This window comes from Aythya ferina (assembly GCF_964211825.1).
Source record: "Aythya ferina genome assembly, chromosome: 3".
NCBI classification, from domain to species: domain Eukaryota; kingdom Metazoa; phylum Chordata; class Aves; order Anseriformes; family Anatidae; genus Aythya; species Aythya ferina.
The window spans coordinates 55,247,630-55,253,723 of record NC_140298.1 but is presented as its reverse complement, the minus strand read 5'-3'; the positions used below and the strand labels follow the sequence as shown (position 1 = coordinate 55,253,723).

General features: G+C 39.1%; 2 long non-coding RNA genes across 2 annotated transcripts in view; both read right to left on the bottom strand.

Moving 5' to 3' along the window:
- The window catches only part of LOC311435135, a 58,546-nt gene that overhangs the window by 16,554 nt on the left and 35,898 nt on the right, over nucleotides 1-6,094 (bottom strand). The window lies entirely within an intron of this gene.
- Nucleotides 4,490-6,094, bottom strand: part of LOC311435137 — a 30,851-nt gene continuing 29,246 nt past the window's right edge. The window contains exon 2 of the long non-coding RNA XR_014691955.1: nucleotides 4,490-5,569. This is a non-coding gene — a long non-coding RNA (uncharacterized lncRNA). The remainder of the gene's footprint in view (nucleotides 5,570-6,094) is intronic.

Below are 6,094 nucleotides of genomic sequence, written 5' to 3'. Positions count from 1 at the left end.
TCTTTCTTGCACTGTGCAGTTCTTTTCACTAGGTGGACATGCTGTTGGTTTGGGGATGTTGCTTATTTTCTTTTTCTGAAAATATTTGGCACAGCTACTGGAACCAAAAGAAAACCCTAGAAAATGCCATTCTCTGTACAAATTGAAGGGAAAAGTACGTAGTATACCAATAGCAGATAAATATCACAGTGTATGTAGTTATTGCAACTGAGCAAATAAAATTAAGCTAAATGCAACAACAGATAATACAAATAAAAAAGTAATTAAGTTTTCAAGATTTATATACTAGAAGTAGACACTAAAACAAAAAAGTTATTGGGTCCAGTGGCTCCTTAATTGCTTCCTCTTTTATTTTAAAAATATTTTATCTTTTACTTTCTTTCTCCATCAAGGGAGTATATGAATGAAACTTGGAAAAGGAAGTTTATTTTCATTATCAACTTTTCCTGTGCAAAGAGTTGCACTAAATAAAGGGATGTTTGCAACACTGCTATTAAAAGTGGGTAATAGAGCACAGCCACAATGAGCTTCATTGTCACTTTTCAGTGGGCTTCTGTTTCATTTACTCTGTTTTTCACCAACTTTCTGGGCACACTTAGTTATAAGAATAATGGAGGCCACATGTGTTCCTAAAATTAGCCTGCAGGCTAATCCTTAATAATCCATGAGCTCCCTCCATGCTGCTGTGTTGTTTAGAAGATGAAGGAGATGTGGGAACAGGGTGATGAAGAGAACGGTATGGAAAATGGCTGTGCAAGAAACCCCGATGTGCAGGCTCCACTGCCCTTCATGTGGTTCTGAAGAAAGCCTCTGCAACACCTCCAGCCCCAAGGTCAGTAACAGTGTCTTTGCTGTAAAAGGTGGCAAATGAAAACAAACTGGAACTACTGCTTGTTTAATTTGCTCCACTGCCCACTCTGGCAAAAACGTCTCAGGGGCTTTTGCTGTGATTTTTGTCACCTACAGCATCTGCTGACTTAAACCAGACTCCTCAGAGCTCATCGTTTTCGAAAATTCAGGTCACCTAACATACACACAGGAGGAGTAGCCTTCGATATTTAGGCTGTCATTCAAAAATCTCCAGAGAGCTAAGTGCCTGAAACTCAATTAAGGCTGAAGAGCTGAATCAACACTGCCAGAGTTTGGGCTGGCGGTTGCAAAATTCCTGGATGTTTTAAGCCTGATAGGCCAGAAAACAATCCCATCTGGGCCAATGGTCTATTTCAGCAATCAGGATTAAGCTGACAAGTTTTCTGTGATTTGTCTATTTCTTTAATAGCAAGAACATATTGTTAAATTAGCTAATGGGAAGAAAAATGTTTACCAGTTAATGCGATGCTTTATGTGGAGCACCATCTGTGTATTGTCTGCTGAACGTCCCTGGATGCAGAAGAGAGGAAATCGTACAGAATTTCAACCTTGTCTTCTCTACTGTCATTATCTTGGGCAAGTATGGTAAACAATCATATTTATCTTCTGGAGCATATAGAGTTTTAATCAACCTATTAGCCAGGATGACATTTTTCACAGACGTTGGAAGGTACAAAAAAGACATTATCTCCCCATATGCAATCCAATTCATGGCACTGAGCACTAGAAAACTAGACCAGAATGAACGAGACAAGTTGTTTTTCCCTTCACATCTAAATAAAGCTATTTGAAGGGACTTTAGTCAAGCAAACTTGGGGACTCACCATAAAATTCTGGAAGGAAACAGAAAAATCAGCTTTTGTAGACTGCAAAACAGAAAGTGTAAGAGAAAGTTTTAATCCTTCATGTCCAAAAATCACCCTTTTCTGTTTGGTTGGACACATTTCTCTGGGGGAGGTTTTGCTATTATTTGAGACTCATGAAAACTGGTTCAGTTATTCATCAGTCTGACAACTGGGAATTGTACTTTCCTTCCAGTCTGATGTGTTTTATTCTGATCATCAGCAAAGCAGGGAGGAGACATTTTACAATCAACAATTTGGATATGGGAACAATTCTTCTCCTCTGCTGCTAGCCCTGTATTATAAAGTAATGAGAGTGAGAAGGCAGTACTGGCTGTAGAGGGTTGTGACAAAACACACGTTTACTTTTTGACTAAGCAGTGATTGCCTAGCAGTGCCTTGTACCACTGCTACAAATGCGCCAAAGTAAAACCATAGAAACATAGTAAAAACATAGAAACACGACAATTTTGTGACCAAGGTATTCACTTAGGATACTAAAAGGTAAAGCTCAAGAATAATTAACAGAAAGAGGGACAGCTTTCAGAGTGGAGATGGGGGTCTCCTGCTTGGGATACACCCCAGGACAGCCTCCTGGGACATGGAGACCTGTTTCAAATTTTATGCTTTCTGCTTTGCTCTTAGTTTGTGCTTTTTCCTTACAAAGAAATAAATAATAGAGCAAATAGACTGGGAACATTTGTTTTCATGGTTGGGTGGATTCTTCTAGTATGGAAACATTTCCTATATTCTCCCTGAAAAGAAACGTCTTCAGCTGAAGACTGAACTTTTAAAATCCTGTACCACTGGACTAGATTTACATTCTTCTCTTCTGTAAGGCCTCTGGAGTTCTTGCAAGCACTAGCAACTGATTAAGCCCAGTTCCTGTTTACTGTGCTTCCCCTTGGCTGTTGGACTAGGACTTTATATTGATAAAGTGTAGCAGACAGTTTATTGTTCTCTATTCTGCTTGGCTACACAGCTTATTTATTATTTGTTATGACTTATCTCAAGAATAATGTGTAGATGATATACAGAAAGTCTGGGGTTCACCTGTATATCTGGGTCTGGCTCATTGCTTTCACACTAAGTTGCTCTACAGAGACAAGCATAGATCCATAATAGTTCTGTTTACTTCTCCTTCCCCTTTAATTTAGATTTGCTTATTTAATTATTTATTTTGCTTTAGAAAGAATGGAGTAAAAAAAAAAAAAAAAAAAAGACAAGTGATATTAGATGTGTGGATTTTTGGATGCTCACAGTGAGAGCTTTAGTGATGATGGATAACCAGCCAATATTGACCCACAATTTTTGCAGCACTTTAAAGAAGAAAGATTTTCAGATTGGGCACACAGGGTCACTTGTCCTTTTTTTTTTTTTAAATTATTATTTAATTTTGGCTTATTACATTACGTAATACATCTATGTTTATGTTCTGCGTGACCATAGCATGAATCTAACATAAAGAGCTATTTTTGTGGGTCACAGGTTTATTTAAATGCCATTTATGAGATCACACTATGAAGGAAAAAATTAAAAATAAAAATGCAGTGATCCTGTTGAAAAATGAAAGTTCACATATCAGGGATGACTTACTTTATGCCAAGCACTAGGTCTGATACCAAAGGACAAGGTAGTCAAAGCCCATGTTACATGCAGCTGATTCTTTCCAAGGAATGCACTGGATTTATTCTCCTAATTCCTGCAGACATCTACAGAAACACAATGAAATTCTCAATATTTGAACATTTGATTTAAGTGCAATGTAAACTGTACTTCAGACAAACGTACCAGAAACTGTATAATTAAATACATATGCTTTTTAGGCCAATTGCTAGTGTATACTCACAAATGATAATAATTTTGCTAGCAGACTGACAAGTCACAATAGAAACACTTATGTTTTGAGTTAAGTTAAGCTGATTTTCCCTCTGTGTTGTTAAGCAGCATTCCTCCTCTCCAAAACTTTCTTCTCTGGGCCCTCAAAAAAAGAGTAAAAGTTTTCTCTGCACCAGCTTTTGTCTGCAAATAGAAGGATGTTGCAGAAAAGGTTTTGCGTCCTGGTCAGAAGCATGTGGCACTTGGCTGGCCCAACCTCAAGCCAGCTGCAACATGGTGGGTTGTTAGGGTTTTCTTTTGGTTTTTGAGTTTCTTTAAAGCTGAAACTTTGAAGCTCAAAATCCTCAGAAGGAACAGAAAGAGAAAGCTCATGCAAACAAATACCACTGATCTTTACACAGCTTTGATCTCTTATATATCTATAGTGCCTTTCATCATGAAGGAGCCCAATAAGATTTATAAACTGCCTTCAAAGAGAAATCTCTTATCCTCTATATCACAACGTGCACACCACTGAAAACCAGTCTTCAGAGTAGATGATGACCCATAGCATAATGTATATTAACAAGCAGGAGAATAATTAACCGATACCGAAGAATACATTATTTGGTGGGATCTGCAATACCAGAGAAAATAGTAAAGGCCTTACTTTTTAATGCACACTTACCTAAACTGAAAAGAGAGGCATCTCTGAGGGACTCATAGGAACCACACGGGCCCAATGTCAGCACTGTCACCTCAGTCCCCAATGTTACCTCAGTTTGAATTAGCCATTATGTTTGGTTAGTTTGAGACTGCATCCTGGCAGGGCTTTGCCCTGTGAAAGTTTCTAAGGAGAAAAGGCACAGACAGGACCCTGGCAGTTTCTATACACATGTACATATGCAGGGGCGCACACACATGCACAGCGTGACACCTGAAGCCTCAGTACATGCACGTGTGACTGGGAAGGCTGCTCCTGTGCTCATCCCAGGCCTCAGGTCTCCTCAGCTTTCCACACTACAAGCGCCCCAACGCCCCTCTACCCTTCAAGACCCTGCAGGGCAGACAGCACATGTGGAGATGTGGTGGTGAGCAGAGAGGATCTGACCATGAGGGACAGAACAGCCCTTTGGGAACCATTTTGGGTTCCTGGGTGCGATAACTCTAACCCTGGGATGGCTCAGCAGGTGTTTCACGCTCTGAGCTACGTTGATCTATCATCAGAACAGGAGCTTCTGCATTGCTTCTAAACATCCGCTGGCATCCCACAAGACTTCGGCACAGAACATTTTATGAGCACATTTCTCTTCTCTCTCCACATCTCTCTTGGCCTCAGGGAGCCCAGCTCAAACAGCTCCTCTCCCTCCTTTCCATTAGCCAGAATCCTTGATTAACTGAGCCTCCAACTGCCTGAAAATTGCAGGCTCCCTTGAAGACTTTCAGGTAATTGCAGTCTCTACTGCATTTCAAAGCTAAAGCTTAGGTTACTCAGCCATCTCCATAATGTCTGATCAATGAAGTGATCAATTAGGAATGGGAAAATGAGCTATAGTACAGCAAGAGGAATGGCTAATGACCTAACATGGAGAAGTCTTTTAATCTCTGGCGTCCATGACTGCATGCCAGCCTGCTCCTTCACAGAGCCAGAAGGGTCATGGAAAATTGAAAATTGTCATTTAAAAAAAAAAAAAAAAAAGAGAACAAATGGGCAAAGGATAAAAAAACAATTAAAACTAGAAGTGTGTTATAAGGACCTAGAGAGGGCTCAGGAAAAATTCCAAATGTTTGTTTAACTGATACATGAGATTGTTTGCCCTAGTAACTGTGTCTCTGTTTGATATGTATGAGGCTTTGAATATTTTATAACAGTGATGGCTGTGTTCACTTAAAGGCAGCTGCTTAAAAAATTTAGAATTCCAGAAAACACTTTGTCTTTCAACTCAGCATTATGTAATGTTTCAGGCTTGATACCCATTTTCTTTGAAGGCTTTTCCTACTGATAGCATCAGAAGTGTCATCCAGGAAAGATGTTTCATCTAAAAAAAAAAAAAAAAGCAAAAAAACTGTTGTTGGGTCTTTTTGGTTTTGTTTTGTTTTCTTTTTTATTCTGCTGACAGATAATGAGTGTTAATGCTTCATCTGAAACAAAAAATGATAGCTGAATTGGAAGAGTGCTAGAGAGGAGGGCACTGGGGAACACATTTGTGAGCCATCACACAAATTCTCAGAGAAGCCCAGGCAGAAATTCAGAACATCACATCTTAATAGAACATAATGTACTCCAGAAAGAGTAGAGATAATGTATCCTAATGTATTCAATATTTGCCTTTGATGTAAGCTTAAGCATTATTCCATATGTTTTACTCCATCACTAAATTAATTTTGGTTGGAAACCATCGCACATTAATTATCAAATATGACTAAGCTCCAGCTCACTTGTTTTCCTAGGTTATTTGATGTCTGCTGTGAGACGATTACATTGCAGAATTTTGTTTATAATAGCTGTGGCTAACATATTAACAGTGACTCTGCCAGATTTGCTGGCTATCAGGCACACACAT